This window comes from Gracilinanus agilis, chromosome 2 (genome assembly GCF_016433145.1).
Source record: "Gracilinanus agilis isolate LMUSP501 chromosome 2, AgileGrace, whole genome shotgun sequence".
NCBI classification, from domain to species: Eukaryota; Metazoa; Chordata; class Mammalia; order Didelphimorphia; family Didelphidae; genus Gracilinanus; species Gracilinanus agilis.
In genome coordinates, this window is record NC_058131.1 from 235864479 (window position 1) to 235887176 (window position 22698).

The following is a 22698-nucleotide window of genomic DNA, read 5'->3' on the forward strand; positions in this document are numbered from 1 at the left end:
TGTTAATTAGAGTCGAGAGCACTTATTTGACCCATGTGGCTGCTTACTAGAATAGAGGGACATCTCCAAGGACCTCATATGAGAACTGAAAACTACCAAACATCACCTGGCTCCTCAGAATCCATTTAAGGACAGGTTTAGAGACATAATGGATTCCCTACAGTTCCTGATTGTCTTGGGGAAAGCGATGTGTCACAACAGGCTGAAAAGGCCAACAAGGGGCTCTTTTCCTCGTTTATTCTTTTCATTGTAAATATGAATTTTTTTTAATCAGAGGCTTTCTTGGGGTACAAAGGTTCTTAGTACACTTTGCAGAGGTAGGATGTTTTTAACTTAATTCTTCTCTTAGCTCTGAGATACCACCCAAGAAAGTCAGAAAAGCAGATCCAGGAACCCCTCCTCCCACAACCCAGTCTGTATGCTGAAGCTGATTACACATCACACCCATTCGGACTCTCTGCATTGCAGCCAAATTGAATTGATTACATGTTGTCTCCTTTCTAGGACATTCTATGTTTTCATCTCTCATTTCTGTGCTTTTGCACAGACTGTCTCCCATGCCTGGGAGACATGTTCTCAGCTTTATCTTCTCCCTCAGGTAGAAGCAAAAATAGACTAGATAGAATGCTGTGCTTGCATTCAGATCCCAAATCATAATACATACTGGCCATGTGACTCTGGGTAAGTCACTTGGCTTCTCTGTGTGTTTCTTCACTTATAAGATGGGGATGATAATGGCAACTACCTTATTGTAAGAAACAGATAATAGATATACATTTTTACCTGCAAAAATATACATAAATGTATATTATTATTACTATAATACCTAGCTTTCTCTTAAAGGGCAGCCAGGTGGATAGAGTGCTGTGCCTGGAGTCAGAAAAACTTATTTTCCTGAGTTCGAATCTGTCTTCAGATATTCATTAGCTATGTGACCCTGGGCAAGTTACTTAACTTTGTTGGCCTCAGTTTCCTCAACTATAAAATGAGTTGGAGAAGGAAACGATAAACCATTCATGTATCTTTGCCAAGAAAACCCCAAAAAGAGGCATGAAAAGTTGGGCATGACTGAAAATGACTAAACAACAACAACAAAATTTTCTTTAAGATAGCCCATGTGGCCTATTGTACAAGAAGCCTTTTTTGATCCCCTTAACTGCCTGTGCTTGCTACTTCCCTCTTCCTCAAATTATCGGATGTACATTTATTTGATTACATTTTGCTTTCCTAACTCTCATTCCCACCCCAACAATAGAATTAGAATATAAATTCCTTGAGGACAGAAACTTTTACTTTTTTGAAAAGGAATCCTTTGTATCTTCATGGCCTTAGTTCAGTGCCTGGCATATATTTGTTAGACTGGATTTCCCATTTGTGAGCAACTAATATCATGAAGTTAAGTTTAATTAAAAGGAGGAAAACTGGGGCAGCTGGGTAGCTCAGTGGATTGAGAGTCAGGCCTAGAGATGGGAGGTCCTATGTTCAAATCTGGCCTCAGACATTTCCCAGCTATGTGACCCTGGACAAGTCACTTGACCCCCATTGCCCACCCTTACCACTCTTCTACCAAGGAGCCAATACACAGAAGTTAAGGGTTTAAGAGAAAAAAAAGGAGGAAAACTGAATAAAAATGAGAAAAAGTTTGTATAATACCTAAAGATATGTACAAATAGTGGTGATTAGTGGTATCTGTTTATTGGTCTCTCACTAGACAAACACACATGCTTTTAAAAAATTAGTTTTTCTTTTGCAGTGAATTTTTTAAAAAATCAAATTTAAGCACTAGGAAAAAGAACATTTCCACACACACACACTACAGAACCCAAGGCATATGTTATATGAAACTCTGAATTTCCATTTCATACTGCTTTCTTTTTTAAAAAGTATATAATAAATTCTATTCATTATTTTCAAAACTGTCTAGTTAATTATGCTTCCTTCTATACTTCCTCCTGTTCATTAAAAAGTTTCAGTTGCCCTCTTTTTTTTAATCACTATTACTTACCTTTTACCTCAATTAAAAGTCAAGGGAAAAAAAAAGAAAAAAGTAATCCTTGAGAAAATAAATACCATCAAACAAAATGAATGCACACAATGGCCAATGCCCAGAAATAGGTGTCTCTGTACCCTGCACACACAGTTCGTGTATGTGCTTTATGACTCTGTAGTACATAGTTCACTAGTTTCTCAGGAGAGACTGACAGCTAGCTAAACAGTAATACAATCCTCTTTGTACATAATGGTGAATCTGTGGCACATGTGCCAGAGAAGGCATGCAGAACGTTGTCTGTGGGCATGTGCACCATCGCCTGCCAGAGTTTGTTACTAGAAAGGCAAAGGGACTCAGGTGGAGTTGCTCCCTTCCCCATGTCCACCGCACCTGATGACATTTTTCTACATCACCTGCCCCTCTGCTCAGAAGCCCAATGGGAACTCTCTCTCCCTTCCCTGTGTGGGGTATGGCAGGGGGATGGGGCACATGCAGCACTCAGTCTGGGGTGGGCCAGGGCATGGCATAGTCTCTGGTGAGGGCAGGGGGTGGGACATGGCACACAGTCTCTAAAAGGTTCCCCATCACTGCTCTATCTCATTTCCTTGGGGTAAGATGAGGGGACCCTCTCTCCTCACCCCACAACACTTCTTACCTTTATCTCCTTTCTTCTGGTTGCCTCAGCTCTCTCAGTATCAACAGGGGTGTCTTTTCCTTTCTTCTTTCCCTGTCCCATCGTCACACACATAATGCTGATGAGGAGGAGAAAGGGTAAATATTTATAGAATGAACACTAGTGATCCCAACCCTAAATTGTTGAACAGTTTCCACTCTGCATACCTCCTCACTGGAAGTTCCTTACACCAATGAAATCATAGTTTCAGAACAAAACAAATAAATAAACAAACTGGAATTAATATAATACATTAAAGTTGGCAAAGTGGCTTTACAAACATGATCTCATATATCCCTCAGGAATAGGTCTGAGCAGCGCATCACTGGGGAGTGCACGGAGGGAATATTATTTATTTTTGCCTGTTTAAGGTGGATATTTATTGCATATTCAATAATTAAGAACAATAATTTGTATCCAAACTATAGAAACTAAAATTTAACTGAGCATTAAAAAAATTAGCAACTAAATTTTAATATTAAAAATGAGACATAAAATACCAAAATTTTGAAGGAATCCCCTAGACACACCCTCCACACCCTGCCCACAGGACTATATCCTTAGGGTAAACACTATATTTTCCCCAGTTACTCAGAGAGGAAAGGGAAGGGAAAGGGGCAAATATTCCAACACTACATCAGTGCTGAAATTTCAAATAATCTAGTGAGGAAGAGAGAGGAAAGGAGGATGTGGGCTAGGATGTGTGACCAGAGGGAGAAGAATCTAAGGATTCTTATCCAAGAAATTTAAATTTGGGAAATGCAGGGACCATTGGGAGTAGCCTATTTTGAGATCCTACAGCCACTCCTTGAAGTGTACCTGGTAAGTCTTGTATGAGACTGTTTCTGAGATGCAACTGGTGCCATTGACCTGGTTATATTGTAGAAGAAGAGATCAATAGCATCAGATATTTTTCTTGTTGTTCAGTTGTTTCAGTCATGTTTGATTTCTCAGGTCCCCTTTGGGATTTTCTTGGCAAAGATACTGGAATACTTTGAATGCTTTGCCATTTCCTTCTCCAGCTCATTTTACATTTCCTCATTTTAGATGAGGAAAGAGGCCAGCAGGGTTAAATGACTTGCTCAGAGTCACTCTTGACCCCAGGTCAGACACTATCCACTATGCCACCTTGCTGCCCACCAAAGATATTTAGGATATTCCTGAAATCTCAGAGTAGTTTTAAGTGCTAGTAAGGCTTAAATCTATTAAAAATATAATTAAAGTTAAACAATTAAAAAGGAATAATCATATCTAACAATCAAAATTAAATGTTTACATTCTAGTTATTTGGTAAAACAGTGATATACAATACATACATTTATATACAGGATATGTATGTATGTGTCTATATATAACTATAATAATGAATCAACCAAAAGCATTTTTAAAAAAAACCCCTTACCTTCTGAATGGTGAACAGTATAATTTCAGAGAGAGCTGTAAAGACCTACATGAACTGATGCAGAAAGAAATAAGCAGAACCAGGAAAACATTGTACACAATAACAGCAATATTGTGGAATGATCAAATGTTTACTACTCTCAGCTATACAATGATCCAGAACAATTCTGAGGGACTTATGAAAAAATGCTATCCACCTCCAGAGAAAGTACTATTAGAGTGGGAATGCACATGAAAGCATACGACTTTTCACTTTTTTATTTGGGCATGTGTTTTGGGGTTTTGGTTTTACAAGATTATTCACTTACTAAAATGAATAACATGGAAATGTTTTGTGTGATAATACATGTATAACCCATATCAAATTGCTTGCTAGCTTTGAGAATTGGGAATTTGGATCATGTAACTTTGGAAAACTTACGTGGAAATTTGTTATTACATGTAATTAGTAAAAAAAAAAATAAAGTAACCAATGGGAAAACAAACAAACTAACTAACAAACCCTTATCTTCTGTCTTAGAATCAATACTGTTTATTAGTTCCAAGGCAGAAGAGTGGTAAGGGCTAGGCAATGGGGATTAAGTGACTTGCCCAGGGTCATATAGCTAGGAAGTGTCTGAGGTTAGATTTGAACCAGGACCTTCTATCGCTAGGCAAAAACATTTATTAAATACCCACTTTGTGTCAGGTGCTATGCTAAGTGCTAGAATACAAAGATTTTTTTAAATGTCTTTGACTTTGAGGAATTTAAATACTATCATATGTATGTGTGTATGTTGTACAAACATCTTAAATTCAAGATGTCCCGAACTGGAACTCATCTTTCTTCCCCAAACCCTGTCTTCTTCCTAACTTCCCTGTTATTGAGGATGATCCCTCTCAGTCACAACCTAGGTGTCATCCTCAACTCCCCACTTTCTCTCTCTTCCCTTTCCTAGTCAACCTATAGCCAAAGCCTGTCAAGTTTACCTTCTTAACATCTCTCATATGTGATCCCTTCTTTCCTCTGATGCTACCAGCACCCTGGTGCAGGCTCTCATCACCAATTGGTTTCCCCCCTGACAAGTTTCTCCCCACTACAGTCAGTCCTCCACTCAGCAGTCAAAATGATGCTCCTAAAGCATAGGTCTGATCTATCACTCCTGCCAATAAACTTCTGTTGTTCCCTATCATCTCCAGGATCAAATATAAGAATTCTATTTGGTATTTAAAGCCCTTCATGACCTGACTCCTCCCTACCTTTATACCTTACTCCCACTTACCTCCAAGTATTCTTCATTCAAGTGACACTGGTCTCCTTGCTGTTCCTTGAACAAGATTGTACATCTCCCAACTGGGCATTTTCACTGGTTGTCCCACATGCCTGGCATGTTCTCCCTCCTCAGCTCTTCCTCCTAGATTCCTTCTAATCCCAGCTAAATCACCCCTTAGGGGAAAAAAACCTTTTCCTAATTCCCCTTAACTCTGTTGATTATTTCTAATTTATTCCATATCTTTCTTCTTTTTTTTTTAATTAAAAAAAACTCATTAAGAATTTACTGGGGCTACAAGTAAAAAAGCAAACTACTTCCAGCTTTTAAAGAACTTTAAAAAAAATTTATAGTCATTTATTTTTAATATTCATTAAGGAAAAAATTAGAGATCCAAATTCTCTCCCTCCTTCTTGGCTCTCCCCCATCTATTGATCAGGCAAACAATATTATATTAATTATACATGTGAAATCATGTAAAACATATTTCACATTAGCCATATTGCAAAAAAAAGTGGGGGGGAAACCAAGGAAAATAAAGTGAAAAAAATTAGACTTCACTTTTCACTCAGACTTTATCGGTGCTCTCTCTGTATAAAAATTTTCATCATAGGTCCTTTGGAGTTATCTTAGATCAGAGTAGCTAAGACTTTCACAGTTGATCATTCATTATAATATTGCTGTTGTTGTCCGTAATGAACTTTTGCTTTTGCTCACTCTGCTTTTGCTCACTCATATAAGCCTTCCCAAGTTTCTCTGAAAACATTTTGCTTATCATTTTTTACACAGCAGTACAAGTACAATATTATTCCACTGCATTCATATATTGCAACCTGTTCACTCATTCCCCAATTGATGAGGATCCCCTCAACTTCCAATTCTTTTCCACCACTTGAAGAGCTACTATATATAATTTTGTACATAAAAGTCCTTTTTAATTTTCTTTGATCTCTTTTGGATACAGTTGTAGTTGTGATATTAGTGGGTCAAAGTTTGGATAGTTCCAAATTATTCTCCAGAATGACTGGACCAATTCACAACTCCAACAGTACATTAGTATACCAATTTTCCCACATCCCTTCAGCATATCACTTTCCTTTTTTGCCACATTGGGCAATCTGAGGTGGTACTTCAGAATTGTTTTAATTTGCATTTCTACAATCAATAATGGGGGCAGCTAGGTAGCAATGGATAGAATGCCAGGCCTAGAGTCAGGAAGACTCATCTTCCTAAGTTCAAATCTGACCTGAGAAGTTTACTAACTGTATGACCTTGGGCAAGTCACCTAAGCCTCCTTTTTTTTTTTTTTCTGCCTCCATTTTCTCTTCTCTAAAATGAGCTGGAAAAGGAAATGGCAAAGCATTCTTATCTTTGCTAAGAAGATCCCAAATATGGTCATGAAGAGTTGAACAGGACTGAAAGTGAGTAAATAAAAATGAGTGATTAGAGCATTTTTTTTCCTTATGGTTATTTATTGGTTGGATTTCTTCCTTTGAAAACGATCTGCTTAAGTTCTTTGCTTATTTATCAAATTGGGAATTGTAATTATATAAATGTGTTATGTAAAAATTGTACATAAGGGTATAAATTTGTCATATATATTTGAATAATTTCCTTATATCTTGGAAATGAGTCCTATATTAGATAAATCTGTTGCAAATATTTTCCTAGTTACCTATTTCTCTTCTAATTTTTACTATATTAGATTCGCTTATGCAAAAACTTTTAGATTATATATAAGGAAAATTATCTATTTTATCTTGAATGGTCCTTCCTATCACTTGTTTAGTCACAAATTCTTCCCTTATCTGTAGATTGCTCATTTTCTCTCCAATTTGCTAATGATGTTGGATCTTTTATATCTAGGTCATGCATCCATTTGGAGCTTCTTTAGGTTTATGATGTGAAATGTTGGTCTTCCTCAAATTCATTTCAGACTACTGTCTGTTTTCTCCAGCAGTTTTTGTAAAATAGTGAATCCTTCCTCCAATAACTAGAGTTGGGGGAATTATCAATTGTATTTGCTTCTAAATATTTTGCTACTGGGTTTGTTTCTGTATGTTGTGTATCTGGTTCCACTGATTCTCTCCTACCCCAGTACCAAAATTTTTTAATGTTTACTGTTTTGTAATATGTTAGAAATTTAGCACTAATAGATTTTCTTTCTTTCTTTTTCATCAGTACATTTGCGATTTCTGACCTTTTGTTCCTTATTTGTAGTCTTCTAAAATACACATTTCATTATTTTTTCGGGATCTAGAAATATTTTTTGGACATTTTTATTGGCACTAAAGTAAATTAATTTATATGGTATTATCTTTTTATGTTCATTTGACCTATCCACAAGCAATTAATATTGTTCTATTTGTCTGTCTATTTCTGCAAAGTGTTTTATCGTTATATTCTAGTAGTAGACACACTTGAAAATATTTTATTGCTTTTTGTAGTCTTAAAAAAAACCAACCCTATCTTCCATCCTAGAGTCAATACTAAGTATTGGTTCCTAGGCAGAAGAGCATTAAGGGCTAGGCAGTTGGGGTTAAGTGACTTGCCCAGCGTCACACATCTAGGAAGTATCTGAGGTCAGATTTGAATCCAGGACCTCTCATCTCTAGGCTTGATTCTCAATCCACTGAATCAATTAGTTGCCTGTTCTATTTTGAAATTTGCCTGTTCTATTTTGAATTCAATTTATCTACCTAGGGCTTCCTTCTGGTTTATTGGTAATATGCAAAAGAGTTCTGATGATTTATGTGGGTATACAAGGTTTTCCAGGAAGATTAATAACTCTGGCATGAGGGCATGCAGAGCCCTTTTCAAGATTGCTTTCCACTTTTGGTATCCACCAGTCACCTAGCTTTCATTTATGGCTCCAAGAAGTTATATCAGGCCCAACAGCTACAGCCTGGTAAAACCATCTCAACATGTGGGTGAAACCAGGTTGAGGGTAACTGTTGGCAAGTTAGGATGGTTTCTACCCAAGGCATGTTGAAGACTTGCCTCAGCTGATGGGGTAGATGAGAACAATTTGTTCCAGCATGCATGCAGTTTGTACCATGGAGCACTTAGAGTTTGGTCAGGCCTTAAAGAAGCCGAGGATATCTACTGTGTCCTGAGCCATCACCATCATTATGGCTTTTTTCTTGTTGCTGCACTTGAATGACTCTGGAAGAGAGAGTGAGGTGGATGGCTTTGTGCAACTCAGCCTCACTTAACTCCAGTTTATGCTGAAGTCACAAGACATCATCAGAGACTATTCTGGTCTCCTTTGGGTGTGAAGGACATCTACCACCATCACTTACTAAATGAAAAAAGATCTACTTATTCCTTGTGATCCTTAAAATTTTTTTAGAGTACAAAGTATGTATTTCAACTTTCTGGATGAAATCTAACAACAAATTTGGTCATACTTTACCAGATGTACATAAATGATTTAAGTAGTAAAAGAAGATTGAGTTTCAAGAAAATATGTTTATAACTTGAGAATAAAGTTAAGATGCATTAAGAATGAAAAGTAAGGTCTAATTTCTATGTAATGATCCCTACAATTTCTAAAAAAAGACTATAGCAATATATCAGAAGAATAATTCACTATGACTGGGAGGAATTTATACCAGGAATGCAAGCTGATTTAGTATTAGGAAAAATGTCAGCATAATTGATGAAATCAGTAACCAAACTAATAGAAATCACATGATTTTTTAAATAGATGCAAAAAACTCAACAAGATGCAACACCCATTCCTACTAAAAACACTAGAAAGCATAAAAATATATCCTTAAAATAATAAGTAATATCTATCTAAATCCATCTAAGAATCATCAGCAATGGTGATAAATAAGAAGTCTTCCCAATAAGACAGGGGTGATGCAAGGGTGCCCATTATCACCAATCTTATTTAATATTGTACTAGAAATATTAGCTTTAGAAATAAAAGAAGAAAAAGAAATTGAAAGAGTTAAAGTAGACATCAAGAAAACTAAACTATCACTCTTTGCTGATGATATTATGGTATACTTAGAAAATCCTAGAGAATCAACTAAAAAACTAGTTAAAATAATTATTAACTTCAGCAAAATTGCAGGATACAAAACAAACCCACATAAATCATTAGTATTCCTATATATTTCCAACAAAGCTCAGCAGTAAGAGTTAGAAAGAAAAACTCCATTTAAAATAACTCTAGACATTATAAAATACTTGAGAATCTATTTCTCAGGACAAATACAGGAATTACATGAACACAGTTACAAAACCCTTTTCACGCAAATAAAGTTAAATCTAAACAATTGGAAAAACATTAATTGCTCATGAGTAGACTGACCTATTATAATAAAAATGACAATTCTACCCTAGATTAATTTACTTATTCAGTGCCATGCCAAAGTACTGAAAACTATTTTATAGAACTAGAAAAAATAACAACAAAATTAATTTAGAAGAACAAAAAAATCAAGAATATCAAGGAAATTAATGAAAAAATATGATGGAAGGTGGCTTAGCAGTACCAGATCTCAAACTATACTATAAAGAGGTAATCATCAGAAAAGTCTGGTACTGGCTAAGAAATAGATTGGTAAATCAATGGAATACATTAGGGGTAAATGACCTTAGTGATCTAATGTTTGAAAAACCTGAAGATCCCAGCTTTTGGGATAAGAACTCATTATTTGAAAAAAACTGCTGGGAAAACTGGAAAAAGGTATGGCAGAAACTAGGTATAGACTAATATCTCGAACCCTCTATCAAGATACAGTCAAAATGGGAATATAATTAGATATAAAAAGTGATGCTATAAGTAAATTAGAGTTAGGAGAAACATAGAATAGTTTACCTGTCAGATCTATTAAGAAGGGGAGAATTTATTACCAAACAAGAGATAGAGAACATTATGAGATATAAAATGAATAATTCTGATTATATTAAATTAAAAAGGGTTGTACAAACAAAATTAATGTAACTAAGATCAAAAGGGAAGCAAAAAACTGGGGGAAAATTTTTATAACAAATTTCTCTGATAAAAGGTCTTACTTCTCAAATCTATAGAGAAGTAAGTCAAATTTATAAGAATAGAAGCCATTTTCCAATTGACAAATGGTCAAAGTATATGAATAAACAGTTTTCAGATGAAGGAATCAAAGCTATCAATAATCATATGGAAAAATGTTCTAAATCACTCTTGATTAGAGAAATGCAAATTAAAAAAACTCTGGATAGCACATCGTATCTATCAGAATGGTCAATATGACAGTAAAGGAAATTGATACATGTTGCAAGGGATGTTACAAGATTGGGACATTAATGCATTGCTGGTGGAGTTGTAAATTGATCCAACCGTTCTGGAGGGCAATTTGGAACTATGCCCAAAGGGCTATAAAACAATGCATACTCTTTGATCCAGTAATACCACTGCTAGGTCTGTATCCCAAAGAGATTTTTTAAAAAAGGGAAAAAAAGGAGAAAGGACATACTTGTACAAAAATATTTACAGCAGCTCTTTTTGTGGTGGTAAAGAATTAGAAATTAAAGGAATGTCCATCATTTGGGGAATGACTGAACAAATTATGGTATATGTTGGTGGTAGGTTACTATTGTGCTGTAAGAAATGATGAACAAGATGATTTCAGAAGGAGTTGGAAAGACGTAGATGAACTGACACTGAGTAAAATAAGCAGAACCAGGAGAACATTATCCACAGTAACAGCAATATTGTGGAATGATCAGTTGTGAAAGATGTAACTCTTCTCAGCAATTCAATGATCTAGGACAATTCTAAAGGACTTATGAAAAAGAATGCTAATCACCTTCAGAGAAAGAACTATTGGAGTAGGGATGTAGGTGAAAACATGATTTATTGCGTGTTTATTTGGGTATATGTTTTGAAGTTTTGGTTTTATAAGATTATTCACTTACAAAAATGAATAATATGGAAATATTTTTTTTAAACTCTTACCTTCTATCTTAGAATCAGTACTGTGTATTGGTTCTAAGGCAGAAGAGTGGTAAGGGCTAGGCAATGGGGGTTAAGTGACTTGCTCAGGGTCACACAGCTGGGAAGTGTCTGAGGCCAGATTTGAACCTAGGACCTCCTGTCTCTGGGCCTGGCTCTCAATCCACTGAGCCACCCAGCTGCCCCTGGAAATAAGTCTTACATGATAATACATGTAGAAGCCAGATTGAATTGCTTATCAGCTCCATAAGTGGGGAGGGAAGAAGGGAATGAGACAATTTGGATTCTGTAGCTTTGGAAAACTTGTGTGGAAATTTGTTATTGCAGTTAATTGATAGGGTGAATTTCTTTGAAAAAAAGAATTACAAAAAAAGAAAAGAAAAAAACCACATTCTTTTAAAATGTTCATTCCTCCTTCATGGAACAATCATGATTCTTATGTGACTTTCACACAATTCAAGTATTCTCCAGTGGAGTATCACTGGTGTTATAAGGAAATGAATCATTGTTTCATCATCACTGACCTAACTGCTTAAGCTAAGAGGTACTATGACATTGTGATTAGAGTGCTGGGCTCAGAGTCAGGAGGATTTGGGTTCAAATATAAAATCTGATATTAGTTTGGTGACCATAGGTAAGTCATTTAACCTTTGTGTGACTTAGGCAACTTGCTAAGGCTTAGGAAGGATACTATGTACAGATAGTTTGGTGGCAGGTAAAGACTGGCCTTGGTGTGGAAAAAGCATGAGAGATTTGATTGAAGGCAAAAGAATACAGAGCAGGTTAGAGTCATCCCTTTAGAGTAGTGATTCCCAAAGTGGGTGCCACCGCCCCCTGGTGGATGCTGCAGCGATCCAGGGGAGTGGTGATGGCCACAGGTGCATTTATCTTTCCTATTAATTGCTATTAAAATAAAAAAAAATTAATTTCCAGGGGGCTAAGTAATATTTTTTCTGGAAAGGGGGCGGTAGGCCAAAACACTTTGGGAACCACTGCTCTAGAGTATCCTGCTTCATGGAGTGGAGTGGGGAGGATGAACTAGAATTGGGTCCCATCTCCTTGTATCATCATTGTGGAGTGTTAAGTGTCTTTGTGGATATCTTGTGTTATCAGTTATTCAACAAGTGTTTATTAAATGCTGACTATGTACCAGACTGTGCTAAGCTCTGAGAATACAAAGGAGAAAAAAATTCCCTCCAAAACAAAACACCCAATCCTTGCTCTCAAGGAACCCCAAATCTAATGGAGGCGAAAACAACCAACCATATACAAGCAAATTATATATACATATACAGGAGAAATTGGACATAATCAACTGAGGGAAGGATCTGATAATATGAAGGATCAGGAAAGGCTTCCTGTAGAAGATAGGATTTTACCTAGAACTTGAAGGAAGCCAGGGAAGACAGGAGGTGGAGATGAGAAAGTAGACCATTTTGTGTATGGTAGGCAGGCAATGAAAATGCTCAGAGTTGGGAGATGGAGGTTCTCGTTCAAGGAATAGCAGGGAGGCCAGTGTACGGGATTACAGAGTATATGGGAAGAGAAATAAGGTGGAAAAGAATGGAAAAATAGGAGGAGGCTAGGTTATTAAGGACTTTAAAAGCCAAATACAGGATTTTATATTTGATCCTGGAAGTAATAGAATAAAAAAGTGTTTAAAAAATAGTAACAGAATCACTAGACTTTATTGAATAGGAGGGAACATGGTCAGGCCTGTGCTTTAGGAAGCTCAGTGTGATAGTCTGGCGAAGGATGGGCTGGAGTGGGGAGAGCTGAGGCCCAAAGACCAACAAGCTGGCTGTTGCAATCGTCCAGATGTGGTCCACATTTGTGATCTGTGCTGCTTCAATAACCACACACACACACACCAAATGTGATTTGTTGATATTCAAGAGAGGTAGAAAGAATGCTTCATTATATTGTGGAGGTCACCCTGGGCTTTCAAAAACTATATTTCCCACTAGAGCCCAAACTCCAGCAGGTCCTACCAGACTAGAAAGAGCTTCAGTAATAGAACTGCTGTCAGATTGTGAAACTCAGTGTGTTTGTTGTACAAGTATCAATCATGGAGCACCAGCGCAGTAAGCTCACACAGATACACAAGAGTGGTGACCTTGGAACTCTGAGTCTAGAACAGAAGGCTCAGTGAGGACAGTATGCGATGTGTCTTTAATGCCACCAGAATTAATGCTATAGGATTTGCTCTAATTTACCCTATATTCCAGAGGCAGCAAGGTGGAACAGTGCTGGACCTAAAATCTGAAAGACCTGAGCTCAAGTCCATCCTCAGATTCTTATTGATTGTGTGACCTTGAACAAATCTCTTAACCACTTTCAGCCTCAAGTTTTCTCATTTGCAAAATAGAGTCAATCATAGTACTTACATCTCAACTAGTTTTGAGGATAAAATGAGATTATATGTGCTAAGTTCTCTGTAAACCTTCAAGTGCTTTATAAAGCCTTAAAACTATGTAAATGCTAGTGATGATGATGGTGCTTCAGGCCCAGTGATCTATTTACTGCCCCAGATTTGTGGTCCTAGGATCCTATAATAGAGAGACAAAGCATCCAGAAGGGGCAGTGGATTACAAGCAGAAGTTCTGGTAGCTGGGTGGCACAGTGAATAGAATGTTGGGCCTGGAGTCAAGAAAACCAGAGTTCAGATCTGACCTCACACACTTACTAGCTGTGTGACCCTGGGCAAATCACTTAAGCCCTGTTTGCCTCAGTTTCCTCATCGGTCAAATGAGTTCAAGAAGGAAATGGCAAACCACTCCAGTATCTTTGCCAAGAAAACCCCCAAAGGGATCACCAAGAGTCAGATATGACAGAAAAATGTCTTACGAAAATGAGTATTATTATTATACCTATCTTACTCTGGGAACTTTGCTTATATATTTGTGCTTTGAAATGTCAGAAGATCAAAGAAACTAATAGGTTATGAAGTGGAGGAAGGGGTTAAGAGAGAATTAACTGCTAGCTAAGGGATGGAACAACAAGGAAAGATTCAAACGGGATTATGAAGTTCTTTTTTTAAAAACCCTTTGTTTCTTAGTAACAACTCAATATAGATAAGGGCAAAGGCTAAGAAAAGGGGGTTAAGTGATTTACTTAGGTTTACACAGCTAGGAAGGAGGCTCTTTTTCAATGTCTAGAACTCCAGTTAAAAGACAGAAGGCTACAATATATTGTGTCCCTGGAAAAAACAAGATAGTTGTCAGATGGAAAGCCACACCATATCAGGAAATTAGGAGACAAGGAGTTCTGCCAATCTATAAAAACAGCACCAGAAAGAGGTTGGGGGTCTACTAAAAATAAGCATTTCAATCATTTTTTTGTCCATGAACGAACTAGTGGAAATGCTGAGTGAATAGGAGTGCTCAATTAATAGGGAATGGGAATTCAGAAGAACCCAAGGAGTAGGTCTTGTGAAGGTTTAATTCACAGTTGATGGTCAGATGGCTGTCACTGGATGACAGTTCATTGGCCTGGATCTGTTGAATCTGATATTAAACTTATATATAGTATAATACTAGGAAAGATAGACTATCACCCAGTCTCTCTTGACTTGCATGTTATAGTTTTCTTGTCAAAAGAAGGAAACCAAACTAGAGGCTGTGACATTCTGGCCTGCCACATTCTTGCTGGGGATCTTGGAGAAAAAGAAAGCTTATGGGGCAGTTTCCCAGTTAGGAAAAGATGGACAATTTTATTTTGAGGCAAAGGATTAGACGGGGGGACATCTCTGGTGAACTTTGGTGTCCACTGGCCCAAAACTTAGATTACTGGCCAATATGTCTGAAAAAAAGCTTTTTTTTAAGTGAATAACTTCACATGTCTATGCCTTAGAATCCTTATCTGTAAAATGAGGGAGCTAGACTAGGGATCCTCTTAGGTTTCTTTTGGCTCTAAGTTTGTGGTCTTTGGAGTTCTTGTTCACTTATTTTAGTCATATTGGATTCTTTGTGACCCCATTTGGGGCTTTCTTAGCGAAGATACTGGAGTGGTTTGCCATTTCCGTCTCCAGCTCATTTTACAGGTGAGAAAACTGAGGGAAACAGGGGTTAAATGACTTGCCCAGGGTCAGACAACTAGTAAGTGTCTGAAGCCAGATTTGAATTCAGGAAGAAGAGTCTTTCTCATTTCAGGCCCAGTGCTCTATCTACCGTGCCACCTAACTGCTCCAAATCTGTGGACCTAGGATGGAGAGACAAAGCATCCAGAAGGGGCAGTGGATTACAAGCAGAAGTTCTTGGATTACCCAGCCAATGACTGGATACTTAGTGATCAGGTTAACATATGATGCCCTAGGATGCAGTGAACGAATGAATGAAAATACTTACAATGTTCAGAAGAACACTTTTGGACACACATTTATTTTACACATATTTACATTACATATACTTACATATACATATTTAGAAAAACATGACAAGTTCCTATTCTGCCCTCAAAGAGTTCACATTCTAATAGGAGGAGACAACAAAGATAGGAAGTTTCAGTTGCAAATCAGGTGGAAAGACTGCATTGTCCTGAGAAGACAGTGGCAGAGCAAATACCCCTATTGGGTGCACATTCTTTGATGTCATTTCCATTGTTAAAAATCAATTACTTGGGGGCAGCTGGGTAGTTCAGTGGATTGAGAGCCAGGTCTAGAGACAGGAGGTCCTGGGTTCAAATCTGGCCTCAGACACTTCCCAGCTGTGTGACCCTGGGCAAGTCACTTGACCCCCGTTGCCTACCCTTACCACTCTTCTGCCTTGGAGCCAATACACAGTATTGACTCCAAGACGGAAGGTAAGGGTTAAAAAAAATCAATTACTTTTGTTTCCATTTATGGTGTTGAACCATTTCACAGTGCCAAAGACTAGTGGTGAGAAGTTTCTTTTCTTTTCCAATCTTTGATAGCTTTGGTTGCTGAGAAGATGAGGGCTAAAGCACCTGGAGAGGTTGCTGGGTAGGGTCTCCAAAGAAGCTATTCCCCTGATTGATGGCTTTTTTGGGGGCTGGACAGGAAGCATAGCTGATGGTCTTGAGGAGTAGTGATGCTGCAATCCATAGTCTTTTGGGCCCAGGGTCCTAGGTTGCCTTTCCAATGGGTACTGAGGGGAACTGGTGATGACAGAGTTCTAGAGAATGAGAGATCAAGAAGGTATAACCAGATCACTTTTATAGGCCTTTATATGAGACAGTCAATCCCCAGTTAGCTGTTCTTTAGGTGGTCCATATATCCTATCAGCAAGGACCCAGTGGGCATGCCTATATTTCTGATAATTCTGATATTAATGATACCATCAGGTTGATTGGGAAGGTCCTTAGATCAATCAGTGACTTCTAGGATCCACAAATCCATCCTTCAATATGCTTATTTCTTCTGTGAGCTCATTTCCTCTCAGACTTCACCTGGCATATTTATGTAGCAACTCCTAAACTGATATCTCCAGCAAGTCTCTCCTCCTTTCTATGTGCCCAAATTCCTCCCATTCTTCTTCATTCTGTGGAAACAGCCATCTGCAAAGTTACAAATCATCTCCTAATTATAAAATCCAATGATTTTTTCCTTCAGTATTGACTCTCTTGACCTTCTTGATCTTCTTGAGCATTGATGACTTTCTCCTCCCGGATACTTTATTTTTTGTGAGTTTTCATGTTGTTGCTCCCTCTTGGCTCTTCCCCCATCAATTTCCTTTGTTGGATTGTCATCTTGTTTACTCCTCTGCCTGTGGGTGTCCCCCAAGCTCTTGTCCTTGATACTCTTTTCTTTCTACTTTATCCCCCTTAGCGATCTCAGTTTCCATAGAGTTAAGTTCTCGTCTCTATAAAAATGATTCCCAGATCTATATATCTAGACCTATTATTCTGAGCTTTGCTTCCTGACCTCTAGCTGCCTGTTGGACATTTCACACTTAATTTCCTACAGACTTCTCAGACTCAACATGCACAAAATGGAGCTCTTTCTCTTTTCCCCCAAATCTTCCCTTCTTTCCAACTTTCATATCACTATTAAAGGTACTGCCGTTTGTGCAGTCTCCCAGATTTGCAACTTTGGAGGCCTCCTTGACTCCTCATTCTCAATCATCCACATTTCTAATTAGTTACCAAATCTTGTTGTTTTTATCTTTACAATATCATTTAAATACTTCCTTTCCTCTCTACTCATATAGCTTCCACCCTAGAGTCCAAGCTCTAATCACTTCTTTTTTTTGTTTTTAAGCCCTTACCTTCCATCTTAGAATCAATACTGTGTATTGGTTCCAAGGCAGAGGAGCAATAAGGGCTAGGCAATGGGGGTTAAGTGACTTGTCCAAGAACACACAGGTAGAAGGGTCTGTGACCAGATTTAAACCCAGGATCTCTTGTCTTTAGGCCTGGCTCCCAATCCACTGAGCCACCCAGCTGCTAATCACTTCTTACCTGTATTAATACAATGATCTTCTACTTGGTTTCCCTAACTCAAGTCTCTTCTTACTCTTATCCATCTTCGATACAGCAACCAAAGTGACCATCATAAAGCAAGACAGACCTTGCCCCTAAGCTCCCTACTCAGTAAATGCTGGGGGTTCCTTTTTACCCCGGGGTTTCAATATAAACTCATCTCTAGCATTTAAATCTCTCCACCTGCCCATCTTTCCATTCTTCTTACACTTGATACTCCTCTATGTACTCTCTGGTCCAGTCACACTAGTAGTTCATCATATATGATATACCATTTCCAGTTTCTATGCCTTTGCACGGGTTTACCCTCTTCTTTTGACAAACCTGACTTCTTTTTAGACCTGGTATGCTCTTCCATTTGTCACGTTATCTCCTTCATGAGTTTTCCCTTTTGTGTTTGATATGTGTCTTCTTTCATGGCATGAGGAATATAGAAATATTCTATGTATTGCATGACAGCACTGGGATACCCTATATGAGACTTTTTACTGTTTCAAGAAGGGAGGAGGGGAGAGAGGGAGGGAGAGGATCCTGAATTTAAAAGTGTCAGATAGTAATTGTTCAAGATTGTTTCTGCACATAATTGAAAACTGAAAAAAAAAGACTTGGTATGCTTGTCTGCCTTACTCCTCTATGACTCCTTTTAAGACCCAGCACGAGGAGCACCTTTTCAACTGCATATTTTTCCAGGTCCCTATAATGCACTGAACATTTCTCCCTAAGGTTACCTTGATTTTACTCTGTATCTTGGATGTATCTATTTATTTAAATGTTTCTCCCATTAGTATCTAAGCTTCTTGAGGGCATCTAACTCAATAAGTGCTTAATAATGACTTATTGATTGATTGATTCTAGGCCCAGTGTAAATCCTTCCCCTATAGAAAACCCCCAACAACTCCGGCTTGCACTGACCTCTTCTTCTTCTGGACTCTGATTCACTAAAGTTTTAGATATTTGGGGTGTCTTAGTCTTGCTTCTCCTATTAACTTATTTATTTAAAAAATTAAAAAAACAACTTTACCTTCTGTCTTAGAACAGATACTGAATATTGATTCCAATGCAGAAGAGCAGTAAAGGCTAGGGAATGAGAGTTAAATGACTTTCCCAGGATCACATAGCTAGGAAGTATCTGAGGACAGATTTGAACCCAGGACCGCCCATCACTAGGCCTGGCTCTCAATCTACTGAGCCACCTATTTGCCCCAATCCTATTAACTTCTAAACTCTGCCAGGACAGGATAATCAATGAATTAAAAAGCATTTAGTAAACATTTGTTACGCACCAAACAATGTGTTATGGTCGGAGGATACAAAGCCAAAAAAGAACTCCTCTCCAGGAGCTCATGTTCTTACTGGAGGAGATGAGACATATAGAGGAGTCCTCAGGGTATGTGGGGTATCTTCCCTGAAGAGCAAGGATCCTGGAGGGTACTGACTCATCTCCTTTGGGAAGGAGGAAGCAATTCTAAGGGGAAAAGTGGTGTTGGAATTATGGAATTGGAGAATGGAGTCATTGTCATTGAGAAGGGGAAAATGGAAAGATGGCATTGGTAGAAAGGTTGGCGTTTGAGGTCTGACCAGTCTTGACTGGTGGTTCTCTAAATGCCAGCTCAGGCTGAGTCCCTCCCAGCTTCAAGATCTGGGTAGCCTGGGATAGGGCAGGGGAAGGAAGCAAACAAAAGTTGCCCTACTCGGCTTCTCAGGTCACTTCTGGCTCTAAATCCTAAGGGTTAAAAATGAGAGGAGATGGGTTTAGTCCCCAGTTTTCCCTCTATTCCAGAACTTGTTGCTACTTTCTCTTTTCCCCATCTCCCTATTCCTTGCCCCGTGTCTTATACTTATCTGTGGCCTCCTTAAGACAAACCCAGGGATGACTAACCCACAGGACCTAATATATGCATACTTAGAGATATTGGGGCCACGTGGTATAGCAGAAAGGGGGACCAGGGGGCAACTGAAGACTGGAATCCAGAGTGCTGCCTCTGACAGACTGTGTGACTATGGAGGAGTCCCTTCACTGAACTCTAGCCTCAATCATGTATAGAATAGGGATGATAACATTTAGAGCACCTTCCTCATGAGGTTGTTGTGGGTTTAAATAATAGCTAGGTGGCACAGTGGCCAGAGTGCCACGGCTGCTAAAGTCAGGAAGACTCATTTTCCTGAGTAAATTTAACCCGAGACACTTACTAGCTAGTAAAATGTAAAATGAGTTGGAGAAGGAAATGGCAAACCGCTCCAGTATCTCTGCCAAGAAAATCCCAAATAGGGTCACAAAGAGTTGGACAAGACCAAAACAACTGAACGACCACAAGAAACATTTATGTAGTGTTTTCAGGTCTACAAAACACTTTATATATATAAATAAACTTGTTTGATCCTCATTAGAACCCTGGGAGGTCAATGGCATTATCATCCCCATTTTACAGATAAGAAAACTGAGGCTGAGAGAGGTTAAGTGACTTGCTCAGGTTTCACACAACTAGTAAGGATGTAAGGCAGTGTTCAAACTCAAGGCTTGTTGACTCTAAGTCCTGTGCTCTATCCACTGAGCCACAGAGCTGCCTAGAGAATGAGATAATATTTTGTAATGCAGTATACATGGGCCAACTATTATTATTCATTGTTTATTGACTAAGGAGTTTCCTCCCTGAGTATTTTGAATGGAGAAATGGGGACATTAATAGAGAGAAACCTTTGCTCGTACATTGTATCTACCCGCACATTTACTCCTCCTGCAAAACATTCCATGAGCAGTAGAGTCATTATTCTTCCTCGTCTTGGACGTTTTCCTATCTCTAGTAAACTGGTGCTAGACAACAGTTTGGAGAAAAAACAATCTGGTGGTTTTAGGTGGCCACAACAAGCTCAGTGTAAATCAACAGTGTATTATGGCTGCCAAAAAAAGTCTAAGGGATCCTGGTCAGCATGAATAGAGCCACGACCATCAGGAAAAAGGAGGTGGTAGCCCTAGAATAATCTGTTCTAGTTACCCCATATCTAGAGGACTGTGCTCAGTTCTAGGTACTGCTATCTGGAAAGGACATTTATAAGTTGGAGAGCATTCAGAGACAAGAAAGTAGCACAGTGAAGGCCTCAAATTTCAAATGAGGATCAGTTGACACTGGGACAGTGAGGAGGTAGAGAATAGGACGTAGATTCAGGAAGACCTGAATTCAAATTCTGCCTTATATTCTTTTTTTTAAACCCTTACCTACCATGTTTTTTTAAAAAAATTTTTTTAAACCCTTAACTTCTATGTATTGGCTCATAGGTGGAAGAATGGTAAGGGTGGGCAATGGGGGTCAAGTGACTTGCCCAGGGTCACACAGCTGGGAAGTGTCCGAGGCTGGATTTGAACCTAGGACCTCCCGTCTCTAGGCCTGGCTCTCAATCCACTGAGCTACCCAGCTGCCCCTCCTACCATGTTAAAATCAATACCATGTATTGGTTCCAAGGCAGAGGAGTGGCAAGGGCTAGACAGTGGGGGTTAAGTGACTTGCCCAGGGTCACACAGCTAGGAATGTCTGAGGTCAGATTTGAACCCAGAACCTCCCATTTCTAGGTGTAGCTCTCAATCCACTGAGCCCCTGAGGCCTTCTACCCTTATATTCTTACCAGCTGTTTTACCCTGACCAGTGCAATCAACCTCTTAATTTCATTTTCCTGATTGGTAAGATGGAGTTAATCTTAGCACCTACCTCCCAGAATTGATAGGAGGATCCAGTGAAATAACAAAGGTACAAAGCTTTGCAAACCTTAAAGCATTATCGAAATGCTAGCTATTATGATGATTTTTAATGGAGGGAACCGTGGTTACTTGGCATAGGAAAGGGAAGACACAGTATTTATTTTCAGGGATTTGAAGAACTTTCATATGAAAGGGAGATGAGTAGCTCTGCTTGGCCCCAGAGAGCCAGATTAGATGTAGCTAGAGAAGTTGCAAAGGAGCCAATTTATGTGTATTGTGAGGGGAAACTTCACATAAAAGTAGAATGAGATGGCTTGGGAAATGGGGAGTACCTAGCCATCAAAACTCTTCAAAGCGAAGGCTGAAGGCGCACCTAACTGAATGACTAACTGCTGGATACATTATAAAGGGGATTTTTGTTCATGTGTTGGTTGAACTAAGATGACTCGAGATACCATCTAGCTCCAAGGTTCTGAGACTCTGTGACTGCCATTTTTCTGCAGTCTTCACATAAACTGATGACATGCCAACCCTCCTTTCTACACAGCAGATGTAGCAATCATGTGCTGATAAGAGTTGGGCCAGCCCTTCTCACCCCACCCGACTCCCGTCACCCACACATAAGACAGATGGGAGGCCTGCGGGTGAATGCACAGGAAGAACTAGAAGGAACTTCTGGGTTGGCAGACCATGTGGGAGGTGAGTGACTAGAGACACACAGGAGGGGAGCAGGTGCCAATTCAGACAGGCAGGGCCATGCAAAGTTCAGGATGGGAGTAAGGAAGCTTGGTACCATGTTGAGTAGTGGACTCAAGTAAGGAGGTCTCACCGTCCTATCAGATGCTCAGGAGAGAGACCAGATGGGAGGCTGGACCAATCTTAGGATGTACTCAAATTACAGTAATTTCACTAATTGGTGCTATGAGTCTGTGGAGACCATGAACCAACACCCTAAGAGGGGAAATGGAGCTCACTGGGAGGGATTTCCCAGTGGCTTTGTTAAGGGCTCAGGTATAAGCCCTTTTTAGGTCCCTTACTGTCTTAAACCATTTTAATGACTTTGTTAGCCTGAATGCTTGCAGGGGAGCTGAGAGCCCTTAGGAAAATGTGAACTAGATTCTTATGTTCCCAAGGGAGACCATGGGTGGGGCAGAAGCTACCAAGATGTTCAGTAGAAAGAGAGTCCCCCAGATTGAGCCCAGTCTGTTTCAAGATCTTACACAAGGTTTTCTAATTATCTGGCGCTATGGCATGAAAGTCTTTGTTTATATTTGTGCCTTTCTTCTCAGGCACATAGTTGAAATG